Raw genomic sequence first — 20,909 nt, 5'->3', positions numbered from 1 at the left:
TCCAACATAAGCGTTGAGTTTTCAATGTAGAATGTTGCATGCACATAATTATGTTCACCTCTCCTGTATGAGGATGTTAGTTTTTTGACAAAAGCTCAGCAGGTAAAACTTCAACACCACAAGGGATAAAAAAGACACAAGCTTATTTGTGAGTTGGCCTTTCTCTGACCCTTTCACAACTCCACCGTGTAGGAGTACCCCAGAGAATTGTTGCACAAAACACATTCCAATTTGCCAATGCAGTTCAAAAATCTCAAAGCCTTTTTCCAAATTAGCATGAAACTGAGTCATGCTTATACACTTCTGCTGTGCTGCTTGATGAGTGCATTTTGTCAAAAGGACTCTAACGTTGCTCGGATGTGTTACTTCTGGCCTCGAGAAACAAACAAACACTGGATGTTGAGCACATTCCCCTCTGAGGTGATCTCAAGCACTGAATAATGCTTGTTTCAATTATAGATATTCTTTTTTTTTTTTGTTCAACAGGGTAATTTCACACTTTTGCAGGTGATTTTGAAAACCATTTTATTACTCATTCCCACTGACTCATTCTTAGTAACAACAGAGTTTTAACTCTAACTGAAGTGTTTGTTCGCCTCTGAAAGCCCACATTTGCTAGCTGGTCTGAGTTGTAATGCCCAAACATTGTCCTCACTAAATTGTTTTTCCGAATCCCTTTTTAATGCCCGGTTCACTTGTGTTCACCGTCACTTTTACCACTCCTTAGTCTGTTTTTTAGGGGTGGAAATTGATGAAGCGTGAGTCGCTGGCGCGTTCAGACGGATGCTGCAGGAAATGGATCACTTGCTTTGATTAAAAGCACCCCGCTTGGCTGGCTTTGCACATCATAATCTAAGAATGGATTACACCGCAGTGATGTGGGTCACAATATTTAGCAACAACGAAGGTACAGCCACTGCAGTGCATGGGCATCAACGCTCATTGGGAAGATTATAATGAGATGTGACTCTATACGCGGCATGATTAAATTGTAGACTGTACACAGAATCTTGCCGTTGCCCATTAAGAGGTGATTTTCCCGCTCCAACCATCCGTATTGCTGCTTCGCTCCCGCCTCTGAATACAAAGGTGGGTTTGACGATGGCTGTGTGCGGGCGCGTGCATGTGATTGAGTGTGCCGAGTTATTGACCTCTAGCGAGGGAGGAGCATTAATGTCCAGTGTGCCGTGAAACCGGCCTACTCCCCGTGTCCAAGGTGACTGGCACTGCCCCGTCCCATGGCACACTTCTGCCTCTGATGGATTGACTGAGCCTTGGAGAAGGACCTCTGGTAGTCTACAATGTTTTTTTTTTCTCTGTGTATGTGAATGTGATTGTGGGAGAAGAAGAAAAAACTTTTAATTGTCCACAGCATACACGTTTTGTTTCTGCTATCTTCCTCCGTCACTTTGTAAAGCCGTGTTTCTCACGATGACTCCTCAGGCGCATTCATCAAGACTTGGACTCTCCATGCCTCATGCTAATGAACCCCTGTACACTTTCTTCCCTCTAATGATCCTGGAGAAATGCTCCGCTCTTGTCTCCTTCTCATTACTATTGCCCATGCTCCCTCCATTTATCTAATGCACCTCTTTTATTTAAGCGACGTTTAAATGAAATGTGCCTGCAACATTTTCTCCCCATCATGTTCTCCTTATCTCGGATCCCTGTTTTCCTCTCCGTACACTTCATCTCCCTGTGATGACACGCTGTATTCTACATTCAGCTCCCTGTGATGACACGCTGTATTCTACATTCAGCTCCCTGTGATGACACGCTGTATTCTACATGCCGGTTCCATTTATGAGATGAGGTATAGATTTCCCCGCTCACCATATGTGGAGGCACGCCTGTGAGAAAAACTGCTAACAACATATCTGGGATATGATTACAGGCTGCCACTTGCGGTTTTGCAAGGAAACATCTAACTGAAGCTTCGGTTGTCAACTGTTTAGCATAGTTGGCGGACGAATTCCAGTGTTGATTGCCTGTGGTAGGAAGAGCGGGGACGTGTTCGTTTGATGGGTACACAGCCGATGTACGTTCAATTTGTATATTTCTATGCTTTCTATGCACTGTTTATGCAAGCTAATGAATCTACTGAAGGGCAAAACACCAATTTGTAAAGACTTTAATATCAATTTACTGCTATTACAATTCAAATGAGCCAACTAAATATTTACCCTATGTATGAGTGGAACTGTGGAATTTTATTATTTTGTATAAAAACCTTTTAATAGTGAACAGTTATATTACTGGAGTAACTATATATTCATATACTTAGTCATACGTTTTTATTTAACCAGCAGATAGTAGCCTAAAGCAAAGTGCAATGTCGTAAGTTAACAACTCTTTCACACTCCTTCAGGAGTTTTAATTAATTTCCATTCATTCTTAATTGTAAATGATTTCCTTTATGTTAGTTGTTCACTTTAAACCTTAAGTTTGCACACGGCCCACATTGTCTGCTCCAATTTCCAAAGTTCCCCATTAGTTAACTCACTTCACGTTGTGTGTAATACAATAAAATAAAAAAAGAATAGTTTAATTTGGCAAAATAATGTATTATCTGTTGATGATATATCCATAGACAATTAGACAACCTTATTTTTCCGTATGATTCCTGGTTTATTTCGACCTTGATTATTCGAACACTATCGTCGGCCCGTATTCTTTTCTTCTTTCTGACACAATAATGACACTAGACGACAATAGTAAAGCTGCATTGTTGGAATTGTAAATGGCAAGCGCTGAACTGTACAGCGAGAGAGAGTTCTGTGATTTCCAGTATTTATCAACATATGACACAGACCTCCTCAACATCATTCATCATTTCTAGCTCAGTGAATTCTAGCTGGTGCATTAAGAAAAACAAAAACATAATGGACTTGATAAATATAAATGATTTGTAATGGACACACATATATATATATAAAGGAATATCAGAGCGTCTGAAGTGGAAGATGCTGAACAGGCTGACAGCAATAACAATGCCAAACGTATAAAAAAGACGAGTATTTATAAGTCAGTATCCAACGGTGTTCATTACGTGTAATACAATGTGGAAGGAAATAGTTTGTAGCTACTTTGCCTTCCAAAACAATCTTTTCACTGAAACGCATTTGTGCTTTAAGTATGGTACGTTTAGGAAACCCAAATTATAATGTAAGGGTCTGAAAAGATTATTATTATTATTATTATTATTATGATCCTGCTGAAAAGAAACAAATGTTGATGCAAACAGCTCTTTCTGGTGTCTGAGTCATGTTCTTTACAGATCTCTTTAACTGTTTTGCTGAGTACTTTTATGCTGCAAATACTTTGAGTACATCATTTCAAATGCAGGATTTTATTGTGGTATCTCTTTTGTTTGAGTTAAACTAAAAATGTCTCTTTCACCCTGTGTAGATTAATACAACTTTCATCACACTGAATTCCATTTGATGAGCAATAACCATATTCTTGTAACTTGCCATTGGAGCACACTCGTGTACATGTTTTCATGAGTTTCGGTAAACCTCTTCCATCTATTCCTCACTGTATAGTTTCCCATCAGTGCTGACTGATAAGCTGCTTTGACCCTGTGCGTCTACATGTCCCTGCAGTCGATGGAGATGATGATCGATGTTTCTAGTGACATTTCTCAGCTAATAACCTCTTATCCTATTGATTCCCTGCCCAGATATCCTGCTCTGCTCTCTTTCAAAAAATTGATTTTTTTCTTCTCCCCACCTATCTTCTTTTCTCATGTTTCTGTATTTCATAGAATATCTTAACATGGGCATCCTTCTTTCCTTTCTTTCCACACTAAATATAGCTCACTCCCAAGGCTAAACTCAACCACAAATGAAATCCAAATAACACCATTTTTAGAGAGTGGCCCACTTCAAAAGTCACCCTGTAGTTTGCCTACAGGAGTGACTGCCACTGCCGCTATAGCACATCTGAAAGGGTGGAAAAAGGGAAGGAATTGAAAAAGAGCCCTGTCAAGAATCCACTCACGAGTTACCACAGTCTTTGAGGAGCTTCTCAAAGGAAATGATGTTTCTGCACGCCCATATCACAAAGGCAATCACTGCACACTCACTCACATCTTAATTAAAAACTGTGGGCATACAGTGACTTCCCGGCTGTGCTGCCAACTTTCACATTATTGTTGAAGAAATTCACAGCTTCTTCATTGTGTGACTTTTAATCTGCATTCTTGCCTTTTTCACGCCTCCGGTGCCGGGTGTGCCGGGTGGCATTATGTTTTGGAGCTGTCGTCCGTCTGTCCAAACGGAGGAATGTCCATTCGGACCATTTTTTGTGAATGTGATATCTCAGGAATGCCTGGAGGGAGACTATTCAAATTTGGCACAAACGTCCACCTGGACTCATGGATGAACTGAATTTGGTTATCAAAGGACAACGTGACCTCAGAAAATACGTTCTTGGCCATAATTTAAGAATTAATTGGCAAATATGACAATTTCACACAAATTAAAGGATAAAATAATGAAGTGAAGACATTTTGGACAGATATGGATGGAAACTGCAACATGACTGGTAGGCAGAGGCATACAACCGCAAAGTGGTCATTTATTTTTTAATTAGTTTATGAATACATCCATACAGAACTCCAAAGGAAAACATAAAAGTTTAACCAAAGATTAACCTGAACGTGCTTCATCGATTCAGCGAGATATTTATTTGCTAATAAAAGACAGTTAACAGTAACAGAGAGAAACTTATGAGCTAGATAATTACATAACGTTGTAGTCCCGCTCACCTCATTAGATGCATCTCAACGTGCTTTTACCCCTGAAGCAAATTCAAGCCTAAAAGACATGTAGTGTGAAACATTTAATTGGCTGAATGCCTGAATGTTGACACTCATGCGACAAAAAACTGCTTAAAAAAATGATTCTGTTCTCTGTTTTCATTTCTGGTTCAAGCGATATCCACTTTAATCACACACCTTTCCAGGTTGCAAATGGCAAAAAATTCAATAGAGACAATAGAGATTTTCTGTCCACCTGTCTCTGTGCAAATGTTGATCACAGCTCTCCAGACAAACCAAGCCCGAAGCGTGATAGACCATCGTTTAGTCACTCCAGTTATTTCCATGATTAATTTCCCTGTCCTCACTATTATGCTGAATAAGTGTACCTATAATGCACCAATCCAAATGGCCACTGCAGACACTTGCATTTATCTTGAGAGTCCTTAAACTGCCATAAGGTGTACAATTATAAACACTCACCATGGACTTTGGACATTTATGTTCCTGCTTCATTTTGCCAAAGGAGATATAATTGCTGATATCATTGCTAAATATAAAACTGATGAATAAACAGAAAAAAATACCAATACTTAGAGAATTAGTGCTGACATATACAATTTTAACTATGTCGTAAGTGCATTGAATTAACGATACAATTATAAACTAAAAGGTATAGTTTTGTGAATTTGATTGAGGTGCTTATACATACATAGTCAGTGCATAAGCTACATTAGATGGTGGTTAACACAGCAGTACCAACACGGGAGCAAAGTACACTTCATACTCCATACAACCAAACAGCTATCCGCCTAAAGCCTGCAAATTAGCCCATATCCCAATGTGTCTGTGGGGATTGTTTCATCCAGCTGTGCCATTCAAACACACCATGCCTCTCACATAACCTTACCGTATATACATCAAAAGACCTTTTCACAGTGGATCACGGAGGCTGAACAAGAAAAAGATCTTTCCACATCGTTGTTAAAAATAGACACTTTCACACTGAACATTGTATTGTAATTCCAATCGGATCTTTTCAACCCACAAGCTCAACTGTTATAGTTTCCCATTTGAATTACTGAATTTTTATTGCTGGATTTAGCTGAAGTTAATAGAAAACAATATTAAATGTGTGGGAAGAAAAGTAACAGATAATTACTTTCAAGTAGAAATCTTCAATTCAACACTGATCATACTTTATTATTGTATGATGGGTTTGTCAAGATGGTAAGCACTTCACCTATTTAATGATGCATTTAGATGAAGAAATATGTCAAAGCAATTTAAAAAGCATCTTAGGCTGCTGTCAGCATTAAAAACATTCATATTATTATGTTATATTTGATGTTTTGTTCTTACGTTTATCTTATTATGAGATCAGTTTATGCCTTTTATTTGGCTTTTGTTTTTTTATTACGTATTGCTGTATACATCTAGAGTACATTTCACTCCACAGTTCACATCATTGCAGTGATTTAAAATGTTCTGCCAAGTACATCAGAAATGAATAGGACAAGCGGTGATATAAGAAAACCCAGGCCAGGAGCAAGAAGACGGCACATTTTATACCAATGTTAAACTCCCACGTCTCAGTCTCGCAGTAGTTCTAAACCAACAATACATGTTTTCAGGTTATACAAACTCAGGTTTTATATCAATATCAATATGAAAATGTGATGATCATAATCTCACTAATTTCTGCTTTTATGATTCGAGCGAATGTTTAACTTCAGTTTGAGCTGGGTTAGCAGCAAAGGTTCAGCACGTGCCGGTCTGCTATTAGCAAAACACAGCATGAGTTGGATTCCCCATGTACAAACAGAATAAAATACAGAGGCAGGAGCATTGAATCCACTTCAATATAAATTAAGCTTTGTAGATGACCAGCTATCTTTCTTCGTTGTCTAATCCATTTCACTGATTCAGAGAGTAACATTCATCGTTCTACTGAGAGGAATTCAAGTTTCAAAGCATTCCTAAGTATGTTTAATAGCACCCCTAGTGGTGGATATTATATGTTACAGTATATTTACTCATGGAAGTTTAAACCAAAAAACATAGTATTGAACACTGTAAGTATAGTCATTGGATGTATTAAACACTGTGAAGAAGATTTGCTGAAATGTATTAAGTGTTAGGTGAGATAGGGATTTCAGATACGCCCGTATGAATGTGTGCAGGATGGCCAAGCGAGGATGATGGTGAATGCTGCTTTAAGGAAGGAAGAGGACTGACCATCGGGTCAAAGGCCAGGAGGAGCTTATTGGATTTCAGCCAATCACTGAGCTGTGTCAGAGATCCTCTGCGGGCCATCGGCCAGACGCCAGTCTGCCCGGAGGCCCGGATTGGGCCTCAATTTCATGAAATATGATGTTATTAATAGTGTAATTCAGTTTGTAACTGTTTTGGCTTCTGTTAATTATGAAATACTTTTGATTATAACTCAAACTAGCTGATTTTTTGGCACGGCTTTGCTGACGCAGCAGTGGGCAACGTGCGGCCTTCCATAGTTCCTTTGGACACAAAGCTCTGAACTCAAACACTTTCTCTTGAGGGCCACAAATCATCCAGTATAGTTTAAATTGCATGGATCATTGCGCTACATATCCTGCAAACAAAACACTCCCTGAATCATCAGATGTAAACTGTCATAGAGCTCAAATGGCAACACAGCTAAGAAATCGACTGATGGTTGTAGTCTGTGCTGAACTCCAACAGAAAATACTTAAAGCGCAACAACTTTCTCTTTTGATGGCCTCTCGCAAAGCAGCAAAGAATGTGAAGGACAGACAGGAATACTGTAGTGTAGTGTATTATTTATTTTGTTTGCTGTGTCTTGTTGAGCTGTGAATCTTCATTTAACAAATTCCCCGTCCCAGAAAACTGGCACACCAATTCCATGCCGCTGTCAATCACTGCCACCGTGTACTGCTGCAGAATAATTCAGAGGAAAGTGAGGAAAGTGGGCATTCAAAGGTAGACATTTGAAATATCTGGATTAGGGTAACTTGAAAGAAATCTACTTAAAAGTCTCAGCCACTGCCTTAATATCTTAGAAAGAGCTGTTGTAACCAATAGAACAGTATTTTATGCAGTATTTGGTCAGTCTACAGTTTTGCCTTGATGTTCATTTCTAAATGTTTGCAAATGATCCCCCTTTAAGAGAAAATTAGTTATTCAAACATGTTGTGTATAATGACTAGATTTATTTGTGTCAAACAGATTTACATCATCCGATATAAACGTTTTGAAATGGAATGTATTCTACATGTCTTTTTAACATTTAATCGAAATTCACACCCACACACTTTGCCTGCATACATTAATTAAGAGTTAATGTAACATGGGAACAGTTTGAGTGTGCCAGTGTGTATGTTCTCATTCACTCTATGCCCTACAGTTCAGCAGACACGTATATCATATTAATTCAACTTTTATTTCCAGACACATGAGTCAATATACAACAAAAACAAATACAACAAAAACAAAATCTTTATGATCACATTTTCTGATTCACTCAATCGACATTTAAATTTGTAGATAAAGTTCCTCAACACATTACGAGTCATATACATATTATTTGCACTTGTCCGTCTTGGGAGCTTGAGCAAGATTGTAAACATGGAAGGCATATAGGATCATCTTTTAGATTTGAATTCCATTGGAGTACCTCAGGGATCAGTGCTCGGCCCGATACTATTTTCTCTCTACATGTTACCTTTGGGTCAAATTTAGTAGATAAAAGCATCACTTACCATCATGGGACCATGCCAACTGTCTTACAGAATTTAAACACCGGTTATCTCAGAACGTCCTTCAGTTAAACTCTAATAAATCAGGAGGAATTGTCATTGGTTCTGACTTATATTTCATCACACTCAGGGGCCTTGTCTTCAAACCTTGAGACTCGCTGCAGAGATGTGAATTTGATAACAGCTTAATTTTTGTCGCCACGGAACTTGGTTGTTGAATCCTGCTGCTTACATCTTTCCAAAATTCAATATACTGTATATATATTTATTTTTTCTGCAAAGCACTTGGATACTGTAACCCATGCTTTAACCACATCCCAATTGGAATACTTTAACTCTCTCTATTCCTATCTCAGTCAGTACAACCTTTAAAAACTTCAGCTGCAGCAAGACTACTCACAATATCCAATCAAAGATGGGACATACTGTACCTGACATTTTATTAAGCAGCTCTATGTTGATTGCTCGTATGTTGTTATGGAGGATTTTAGGATTAGAATTATTCCCTTTAAGGCATGTATGGGATTGTCTCCTGGTTGAGTCTCATGAGTTTTAACAATAATATGAGCGAAGATGGACTTGTCATTTATTCACGATTCAATTATTATGGGTTGTAACACTTCTCAAATTAAATCAGTTTATTTAGCTGCAAGATTGTGATACCGTATACCTATAATGAAATCTGTGCAAGGTTCAGAATTTGTATTTGATCTAACTCTTGTTATTGAACAAAGAATTCATGCTCCAATGAAGATCTACGAGGACTGAGAAGTTAAAGATGTGACGAGGTTATTCAATAAATGTATGAAATGCAAGAGCAGAGTACGGCAGCATACGTCCTTTTCTCCATAGAAAACTGATCAAAAGAAAAATCATATAGATTTTGCATGTATTGGCATATTACTTGTGCTACATGTGTTTCCAGTTGTTTCATCTTTTATAGCTTCCAGAAATATATCTACAAACACACAAAGTGGAGGTCTTTGAGCCACAGGCTGCTGTGCTGTCATCCAACGATCCAGTCGGCCTGCTGCGCGCTACCTCCTCTGCGGCACATGTAACTGCATGTGTTCAGACTGTACGCTTTACTCCCTCATACATTTTCTATCTTCAGTTTGTTTGAAGATGTGCTTACAGGGCTCCGTCCCCTTTGTCTCGTTAAACATTATAATGGGACATTTTCCCATCAGCTTTTTCTTAAAAAAACACAGGAAGAGGAGGATATTGTACATTGGGGACAAAGGTCGACAACGACGGATACGGAAGGAGAATGCTGAGCGAGATGGGGATGAAGAGAGGTTGAGCCCATACATTTAATGAGCTTTGTCAGCAGTGGACATTTTAGGCCTCTGCGAGGGGGAGTTCTGGTTTCTGACTGACGGGGCTTTGTATTATTCAGTTGTATTATTTTGACTGAAACGTATTTTCTCTACTTTTCCCTCAGCTCAGGCTGTCCTTAAAGAAAATCAAATGAGGTGATTTGGAAATTAAAAAAATATGTTTGTCAATTGGTTTGCACATTTTCTGAATAATTGGTTTATGATGGCCAAGTAGAGGTCGAAACGCGTCGATTGAGCTGCCATTTTCAATGTGACGCTCTTTCAGGTTCCTGCAGAGGCACAGAGGCTCTTGTCAAGCCTCTTCTGCAAAGTTCCCTTCTGCAAACTTTTAATAGCTACATATGATTTCCTGTCATAGTACACTCTCTCATCCAATAAATTATAGAATGACCATGCAACGGGAAAGTGTTTTGGTTCTGTTAAGTGTCCTACAGTGTGGAAAATGGTGCCATATGGGATTAACATCATGTTGCATTGAACGTAGACTACAGGATTAGCAAATAATGAGGAAATAAACATGGCAACACAGATTCTACAAGTTATCAGAGTGTAGACGGGGGAGAAAAGCATCAGGCGAATGAATGCTTAAAAGTGTTTTAATGTGTTGTATGTTATAAAGTTGTGCTTAATTTATGATTACGTGATTCATCCGCAGAGCAAGGCTGGAACATTTGGAACTCAACCTTGCAAGCTTTTCACTACGGCGCCCTGAAACATTGGAAACATGATTTGTCAATTAGTTCAGCTAAGTGGAACTGATTGTGACGTATTCATCAAAATAGGATCCGCTTAAATAAGTGTCGCCGCCCACACTCGCAGCCGTCCAAGTTCACACGCCGCACAGAACACGGAAGTTAGGCTTCTTTGTAAAGTAGCTCTTTCATCATTCTAACACGTGTTAAGTACAAAAATAAATTGTGTACACACAAAAATTCATTGTTCACCCTGTTTCTTTTTTTGTCAGCGGGAGAACGAAACAAAGGTAGACGCATAAAAAATGTAAACGCAGGAGTCAAACGGGGAAGACAAAAGACACGGAGAAAGAAAAGGGTTGTAGGGAGAGGAAGGCGGAGGAGATGACAGGGGAAACGACTGCTCGCACACGGTGAAACCAAACATTCTGTCTTTTGGTACCTCAAGCGGTTTATGCCTCCGCTTCCATTAACCTCCGCGATGACAAGAAGAAAACAAACGGATACTCCCCGCCTCTCTCTCCTGCGCCCAGTAGCGTATGTGCTGCCGAGGTGGGGGACGGATCACGGGCGACACAGATTACGAGTCAACAGGGTTCCCTTCATCTGGCTGGATGCAGCTGGAGGGCCGATTAGACAACCCAAGCATGGGGTGAGGGAAGGGGACGCCCGATGCTATCACAGCCTCTCAAACTCACTTCCTCGCTGGGAACTCCGCAGACTACCGTGAAATTGATCAGGCTCCCCGAAAAAGAAGTCGCAGTATGTATGAGTGGCGTCTCACAGGCAAGGAAATGAGGACAACTGCTACGTGAAGATGCCTCCGGATTATGCACAACGTTTGTGTCGTTTATCAGATTTCGTTAACTGTCTGTTAGTTGGCTGGACCCTGGGTAAATTGGGTCAATTGAGTGTTGCTGTTTTCCTATGCGTTCATTTTTGTTTCATTCAGCATCCATCAAACTATATTTACTCCACACATGGTATCCTTTATTCCAGCACGAGAAAGTAACAAATCATTTGGCGAATTTAACAAACTATTTGAACCGCTATGGGCAAAGAATACAGGGAACAAAGACAACGGCATCTTTAAGGTCACTCAAAATATCAGAACCAGAAGGTTTTCGATTGTTATAAGAAATGGATAACGCACGATGCTTGCTATCTTGCTTATACCATAGTCACTTGCCAAAAAATTAAACCAAAATAAAGACTATTAATTAATATTTGTATGCATTTTTCCCTGATGGTTTGCTAATACCTGGAAAAACCATTACTATCCCATAAGGTTCTTATGCAATGGAAACTTTGTTCACTGTTCCAGTAAATAGGACGAACCTTAGAAACAACTTGGCAACAAGTGATACCTTTAGTCCTCTCATCTCATAGAACCGTACAGCTCAACTATGAGCCAGAAAGTGAGCGTTATGCTAGCAAGATTCAAAGCCAAAAACATTGACTCTTTGAAGTATGGATGTGAGAGAGGATCGCTTATAAAATGTGTGGGTAAGATCAAAGGATCAGTGTTTAGAGCATGAGGCACTGAAGGACTACACTCATTGTTGTAAAAAAGCTTTTCAAATTAATATTTTTCTTTCATTTAACATCACCAGCCTATTAATTTAAAACGGGGAAAAGACAGTTTAACCGGAACTACTTTGTTCCAGTTAATTCTGCAACCAATCAGAATTGAGTATTCACCCAGACTATGGTATGAATCGAGGGAAACACATTTTGCATCACATTCCCACCCCCAATGCCTCACTAGAACCAACTTCTGTCTTCACAGGAAGTTATGTTGAGGCAACACAACCACTTTGTTAGGTTAGGAAAAATAGCCTGGACGGTGTTTGTTTGACCCATCAACCTCGAAAGTCTTTCAATTTTAAATCCATAACTACAATAACAATCCATGATATTTTTTAGTAACCCTAACCAAGTAGTTTTGTTGCCTGAACATAACCATGTAAGTTTGTTGTGTTTTTGTTTTGCTTTGTTTCAATGTACACAACATTCACGACGTGTTCAAAACTGAAAACAAATTTCCCTTGAAATATTATTAAGAATGCATTTAGTTGTACAGGAACGGCATTTTGTAGGAGACAGTGTTGGGTTGTGGCATTGGCTAATTAGTAATTTAACATGGTTCATGCACTATCAAATATATTTACAAAAAGTATGACAAGATAAGACAAAAATCTCCTGTGGAAACTTTTTACAACTACCTCTGATTGGTTGAAAAAACAATAACCTGAGCCTACACAACAAAACCTGAACCATTGATGCCTTTGACACTTTGTTACCCCGTCAAAATGTTACAAAATACACTGTATAGCTTTAGAATATAACTCCAAACATACCAAATACTACTGATTTACCAACAGACAAAAATGCCATAGTAATTGAAGGAATCTGGTGGAGAGAGTCTCTCCACTTGTTTCCATGTTAAATCGATGAAAGTCATGTAACTATTATTCTCTGTCTTATTTGCCACAATAAGATTGACTCTCGAGGGGTCAAATTGATAGGAGACAGCTTTGCTGAAAGCAAACACAAAACCACTGCTAATAGAAAATGGATATCCCGAGGAATGTTTTTGTTTTTTTTCCAATTCTGGGTTCATCATTTTTTTCTTTAAGTGATGTTGCCCGACTGAAGATAGCATCTGTCTTTTGAGACGGTTGAACCGATAGCGATCTCTCCCTCTGGTTGGGTTTAAACATTTTGGGGATGGGATATCTGCCATCATGTCAGAGCTGCTCTCAGCTTCCTCGGAGATATTCTCCTCCTAAATTGTTCAAATTGAAAATGAAAGATATTTACAGACAATCTGCCATCGCTCACTGAAAAGAGGTAATCGGATTTGGGCCGGGGTCTGGATCTGGGCTCGCTCCAGGATTGTTTAAATCTGGACACTTTACGTCCTTGTCTCCTTTTCTATCGCTCTTCCACTCTCACATATTCGCTTTTACACCGACTGTGACCTGCGCCTCTACCAGTGACTCATCCCAGGGCAGGGATCTGAGTCAGGTTGACCTTTTATCTGTCAGGCACAAAACCAAAGTGACCTGACCGGGACGGAGTACGCTTTGTACCGCGTTTCATCTGCAACACTTAAAATAAGTCATACCGAAAAAACAAACTGTCACTGTAGATGAGAGCATAATCTTCCTTTCATTTCAGGCCCAGCTTTGATGATGGATCTGAGGATCTGGACGAAAAAAAAAAAAGACTGAAGGAGATCGACCTCAACCTCAACAACAAAGAGCACACTCTTCAGTATGTAATGGAGCTACAGGGCAACAGCGGATACGTCCCTTGTCTTGTTGCAAGTCTGATCCTGGTGGAAAATTATCGAAACATTAAACATATGCTTAATAAAAAAAAGCCAAGCACTCTATTTGTATTTAAATTGGTCATCCAGGGTTCACTCTGACAAAGGCAGGATGACAGAATCTCCCTCTGAAGATGAAGAGAGTAGATTTAAAGCACCATCTTCTGTACAAAGAAACATTTGCATTTGAATGATCCTGGTTTGAGTCGGTGGAAAATCTTCAGCGTTGCAGCTCAACTCTTCTTCTCAGCACATTTATGTAACCCAATGAAGGGATAATGAGCCATCACTGAACTGTCAATTACAGGTGCAGTTATGATTGCGGTGGCTTGTTTGTCTTGTCAGCTGATGTGCCTTCATCTCGCAATACGTAAGGTATTCGACATCCTCTGGGGAGTACTGTATTTACAGAAAGGCTGATAACAATAGGGATTATATAAGTAATGACTGAATTATCTGCACTGCCTCTGGAGCTTTTCTCGCTGAAGCAAAGGGAAGTGCTTCCACATTACAAGTAAAGGGGCACTAAAAGCGGTAGTTTATATTGTCATGGTGCTTAGTTTTAAGTCACAGACACAAAGAAAACAGGAGCTTCACGTTGGAGCTGAAAGTGGCAAGTACAGGAAGGCGGCACATTCAATTTCCCTTCATTTCCCCAGACTCTCTTTGAAGACATTGTCATGAGTTGACATGACTGCTAATAATGTGGGACAGCACACGGGAAGCAACAAACATGTCACCTGTGTTTCCTTTTTTAGATACAACCAGTGGAATTCTGGGAACTAAAAGAAAAGACATCATGAAGTCTGTGAACTCACTAATATCTGTCTTATGTTTAACACTAGCCACCATAAGCTGCTGGTCATACCAGAGTAAGCAAGGCTGTATGTCTGCATCATATTTGGGGTGGCCGGTTATGGCTGCATGCTAAAGGGCCTTTTGTGGTTGCCGTGATTCACACTTTCTCAAAACAGGTTTTGCGGTTTCATTTATTGTCAATGTACAGCACAAGTTTTGTGTAACTAAATGCAGTTTATAGTCAAAGTTGTACAAAAAAACTAAACTATAGCATATGATGGAGGGTAGAGCATGAAGAATATCCTTTGAGCTCTTCCCAGGCACCTCTTGTCTTAGATATTACTCACGCTCGGTAGGCTACCGATGATGTACTTGGTGGTTATAATCACATTAAAATAAGAGTGTATCTGTTGTGTGATATGTGCGAGTGTAGTCCGGTCCACTTGTGGCCACAGGTTGGCCAATTGTGGGTTGTCCTTTGTACTCTACTGCGTGCACCTTTTCTAGTTGCTTATGAATTCAACTTTTCTTTTGTAAGAAGATTGTTGTTTTTCTTCTAACAAGATCTCAAATACAGACACATTTGATTTTTGCAGTGTAATTAAGATTAAGAAAAACGTAATTGCCGATCACATCGTTGTGATATATAATAATAATAATATATAAAAAACACGAGTAAAACACCAAGTAAAAAACTGTCCTCTCTTCAGTTTTTATATTAAGCTGCTCTCTGTTAGTGAGCTCTGGTAAATGCCAGTAGTCCTAACAAGCAAGGTTCAATAAGGCAGAAGAAACTCATTAGATCAGAGCTTTAATTAGCGCCCGACAGAGTTGGCGAGTGGTATCAGGCCATCCGTGAGCACTCGCACTTACAGAATCTTCTATACTGTTCTGCTCACTTTTCCTCCGTGACCCCAAACTGCCCCTTCAAACGGAGTGACAGCTTTAGACCGCCCACACAGGGTTTGAAGGGGATGTGGGAAAGCTAGCAGCATCGAGTGAGTACAAAAATGTAATGTGTTTGACACTGTCAGATTCTATCATCAAATGCACAAGTCTCAGTCTGTGGCTGTGGCTTCTGTGCTGTTCAAAACATAAGCATTTGACCAGTGCACAATGTTTCCATCAGAAAGAGTCAGTGGTGTCCTTACCTGTTCTCCATCTGCTGTGCTCTGCATTCACTGCAACAAGGCTTATTCAAGTTTCACATTGTTGTATGTCTTTTTTTTTTACATTGAATTAAACAGTTTCTTATTGGCATTTCTACTCATACATATACCCAACAAAAAAATATGTACACCGTATACATTATTTAATAACATAATACAATGGGAGGAGCTAAAAGGGAAAATAAAGTTATTTTTAAATGAAAAATTTGACAAGCTCTCTTGGCTTGCACTTTTAAGAGGGTCCCTACCCTTAATGTTAGACCACAAGGTGACACCATGATTAATAGTGTGTTTTTATTATCTTGTAAATATATGCTTTTAAATCTGCATGTTGGTCGATTTAATGACGGACAAGAGTTTTGCTAGTTTAGTTTATTAATCAGTTGGCTCATTAATTGAAGGGACACAAAATGCAAGTCAAATGATTGTATTCAATATAAACAGTGAAAGCCACTTTAATACCTTTTTAAAGCTATTCGACATTCATGAAGATGTTAGAAATACCCAAAGGACAATGAATAGATACAGAATGCAATAAGATAAAACGTATTTATTTTTCAATTATCAACAATTAAAAATCTAGATAAAGGGTGGGTTTATTGCATATGTGTATATTATTCTGTAGCTTCCCCGTGGTGCCTTATGTAGTTTAAGCCCTTAGAAAACGTGTCCACACGTGAGCTGGCGTAGGTTTCCGCATGATGATGGCGGTTGGCATGGGCACAGCTCGGAGAAGCAGACAGGAGCACCAGCACGGAGGCTAAGCAATGTAAGTCACACAATAACAGAAACAAACTACAGGTGATCGATGCAGCGGTAGACCAGCAACTGTGTACTGCGAGGTGAAATAAATGTTTTTGTCAAAGGAGTCCTGTGGCTTTGTAGAGCGTTGATAGTGGCTTCAGTTCCCCGTTGGAAAGGGCTTTTCTGACGGCAAGTTAAAGCAGTGAAAATATTCTACTGTGTGAAACGCTTTTGACTCGTTTGGACTCGCATGGTTGAGTAGCATGCCTTCGCAAGTGTGACGTTTTTGTTTTAAATAGCAAGGTTTTACCAAAGATGAATGTGTTGGGGAATTAGTGAGCATACAACTAGCTAAATGAGACTTTGATTACACTGCACGAGTTATGTAAACGGATGTTTTCATATAGTTTTGCTTTCGGTAAAACAAGGCCCCTGTTCACTTCAATTCATCAAGACCGTCTTCCGTTCACCGTGGAGGCATGAGAGAAACACAATCCAATTCAAGGTAACAGGCAGTGAGTAACTGATATACAAGCGGTCGTGTTGTTGGCGGTAGTATTCCTTTAAGGTGGGTTACTCTGCTGTTAATAGGAAGTGGTCACTTTTGATCACAGAGCATTCTTGAAACTAGTTGAGTGAGCCTTGCATCAGGGGGGGAGGGGGGTGTAGCTGTGAAGCGCAATCGTGGCTCAGGGTCGGGACACGGCTGTGTTGAATTGCTGGCTGCATTAGTTGCTTGACTGTGTGACGATGCCGTGTGTGATGTGCTGCTTTGAGGATGCTATCTTCTGGTGTCGCTCCTCACCGTCAGGCGTTACAGTCTCAAGCTATAAACTCCAGAGGCGAGATTAATTTAAAGATGAATGATCTAGTTTTAAGCACCTTTTAATTGGAATTATTTTGCGATTTTTGATTTTCTTGCCTACCTCATTGGCAGATTCTTTTGTTTGAGATTTGTAAATATCTCTACGCGAGTCATTTCTTTTTTTCTTTGTAGCAGAGGATGCTTTGGAGCGATGCGGCCCGGTTACTCGGCAGCGGGCCAGCGGGAACCGAGCCGCATGCCGCGGCGTGTGTGGTGATTAATCACGCTGTGACTCTGCATCTCTTGGGCCTGTCAGCCACTCAGGCCGCATGAGGTCCGGGGGAACATCTGGGGATGTCTGGGGACGTCGGCGGGGTGACCACGGCCTATTCGTCACCCCGGGGACAGCAACCAGACGTGTCGCCTCAATCTCACATCCCCCCCCTCCCTTTCCTTACCTCCAGGGTCCCAGCAGACCCAGCTTGGACAAAAGGTGTATACTCCTATTACATGACACATAACACTCTGAGGAGCTGTGAACAGAGGAAGGCGATGTCTTGGGGCTGCACATCAGCGACAATAACAACCGGGGCCGGTAATGTGCCTGTTGGTTGAGCTATCAAAAAGAACAACAACCTGCTGGGTGTGGGAATAAGGCCTGACACATTGCTTTAGAGGAAACAGCTTAAGATAGGGACGTGGCTTAAAATACCACAGCAACAGAGACACCAAAGTGGCACAGGATCAGACTGATGATAAAGATAAGTCCTAAAGTTCTGCTTAAAGCAGCACATCGGTATGAAAGTGCTGGAAATACACACCGGTTGTAAAGCAATAAACAAAACGAAACGATACAAAGAGTTGTCAGCGGTATGTCTTTCGTTGCAGGTAGATCAGTCTTGCTGGAAATAACTACACGGCTTCTAACAACACAAACCATCCCTGTCCAAACTAAAACCAGCTGGGGCCGATGTCACAAACACACCAAGGCCTGTCCTCATATCGTGTTCAGCTGCTGAGACTATTGTAATAGGAGGTAGCTTTTATTCCGTGCAAACTAGACCCAGTGGGTTTCAACATCCTGCAACCAACGGCAGTGTCTGAAATTTAAATGTTAAACATATGCTCCCACACAATTAAGATAAGGGATTATTTAGATAAGCTCTGTTTGTTGTAGCAATATAGCGGCATAACTGGTTGCCGGAAAAAAATAAATATATAAATCCGCATTTAAATGCTCTCAATGCAGGTGACCTAAATATTAGACTGTGAAATATGCAAAGCAAGATTTAACAAAACAAATGCTTCCAGTGGGCAGAAGACGCTTCGCCCATTAAAACAATCCGCCGAATTACTCTTGCGATCCGCCAAACGTTTCACTCCAGGCATTGTGTCCCGTAGCTTATTTTGTAAACATGAACCCGATTATATCTGCGGCGCAATCCTGGTGATTCACAGTGAATCAATTCAGCGGAGATAAGATAAAGCAGCGGCGATGGACTTAATGCAAATGAGGTATTTTGGGGCATAGAAGAAAACCAGCTGATTATGCAGTGCGGGGCCGCCCCCCCTCCCCCCCCCCTCCCCCCTCCACTCCATGCCTGTTCCAGGAAGCCGCTGTACAGCAGAGATACATGAGCTGTGCTTCACCCCCAATCGCTCTGTGTGTGATGACATGATGAATGATCGCCTGGGGGGATTGGGGGGCAGAGGAAAATGCAGCCAGGGCAGGTCTGACATGAGGGAATCATGGGATATACATGCGCTGGCTTTGTTCACGGGTCTCTTTCCATTTTTTTCCCTTCTTTTCCTTCTGTCCCTGCTGCCGGGAGCTCAAACACGTGGTCTTTGGATGGCCTCCCTCTAATGTGATGTTTGACAGGTGGCAGCTCATTGTTTTTTTTTTGTTTCAGAGGCAAAGATCTGATGTTTTTAAATCCTACTTCTGACTTTGCTAGGCGCACAGGGGCATATGAGCACACAAATGGACGTAGAACACATGGCTCACAGTGACTTCGCCGAGTGTGGCGGGATTAGCGTGGCTCTGGCGAAACTTTACCAGAAACCACATGGATATAGCCTCTAATCTCTGACGCGAAGGTCAGTTTATCTCTCAAAATAAATTACTCACACACAGGGGAATCCAAATGCACACGAGTTCAAACACACGCATACACACACAAGATATGAAGATGAAACAATGGAGAGTGTTTGAGTTTTTATGATTTGCATGAAGCTAGGTTTCACACAAGCAGATCTCAGGCTCCCGATGGGGATTAAACCGGAGGGTTCACTGGCAGTGCTCCTGTAAAGCCAGCAAGAACCAAACACCACAAATATTGTGAGTGAAACGGAAACTACATCCAATTTCGCAGAATCGTGAGCGTGCGCTCGCATTTGGCTGTTCAGAGATGACGCCGTCAGTGGTGCCGAAGGGGAGCAAGGATTCATCGGACCTCATGCAAGAACAGTTTGGCATTGCACAAGTGTGATACTATTAGGCTATAACACGTTTATAATTGTACTTTAATTGGAATTGTTGCAGAGTCAAAGAGGATTATGTCAAACTAATTGTGTAGGGTTTTCAAACTCCAAATTGCTTCAAAATAATGAAATATGCAATCTAAAAAAAACATAGGCTTAGATAATACCAGTAAACCTAATCTTATATGACTCTTAATACAGGTCTGGACCACTCCTAAATTGTGTTCATACCTAAGAGAACATTTTCAAACTGAGAGAATTGATGAACGCAGCAAGTTCTCCTAAATTACTCGTACAAGCCACTAAAGATCCAAACTGTTCGAGGGCTGTTCGAGACCCATTTGTTCCTCTTGAGGTACTTGACCTATTTTACTGTCTGTAGTGCATGTAATATAAAAAGCATAAATGAGACAGATGGCAATATAATAGCGTTCCATGCTTCGAATTGTTAGATTCTAACAATGGTGTTAGAATCTCTGGCCATAAATTAGGCTCCATATCATGAATAACTGCGTCGATGCATGTTTCAGAGAGTTCCATCTATTTTTATCCAAGCACAAATCAAGCTGCACATACGACAGTGCTGGTAATTATTAGTTTATTATGTGACATTCACAGTTTGTGCAGGTGATGTAAATCAAATTAATGTTCCAGCACCTGAACTTTGTTGGCATCTGGAAACCATATTTTTAGAAAGACAAAATAACGAGCTTATATCGACACAATTTGGCACAAAAAAAGAGGAAAACAACAGAGGAATCAGGGACAATTTAACTGAATGAGAGAGATGAAATATAAGCAAAAACCCTTCACTCCAAGGTCACACTAATAAATACATGTTAAAGCCTCCAAAAAGACTTGAAAAAAGAAAATACAATCAAGATTCCTTGTGCTCATCATGACTCCGTACTGTATGCTATGCATCGTTGCTGTAAAGGCAATGACATCCTGACATGCGCAAGAGAAAGAGGAGGAAGGAAGAAGATAACAGAAATGGGAAGATCAGTTTTTTTGGTTGGAAGCTAA

The sequence above is a fragment of the Pholis gunnellus genome (assembly GCF_910591455.1).
Source record: "Pholis gunnellus genome assembly, chromosome: 18".
Lineage (NCBI taxonomy): Eukaryota > Metazoa > Chordata > Actinopteri > Perciformes > Pholidae > Pholis > Pholis gunnellus.
Note: the sequence above shows the minus strand (reverse complement) of the source record.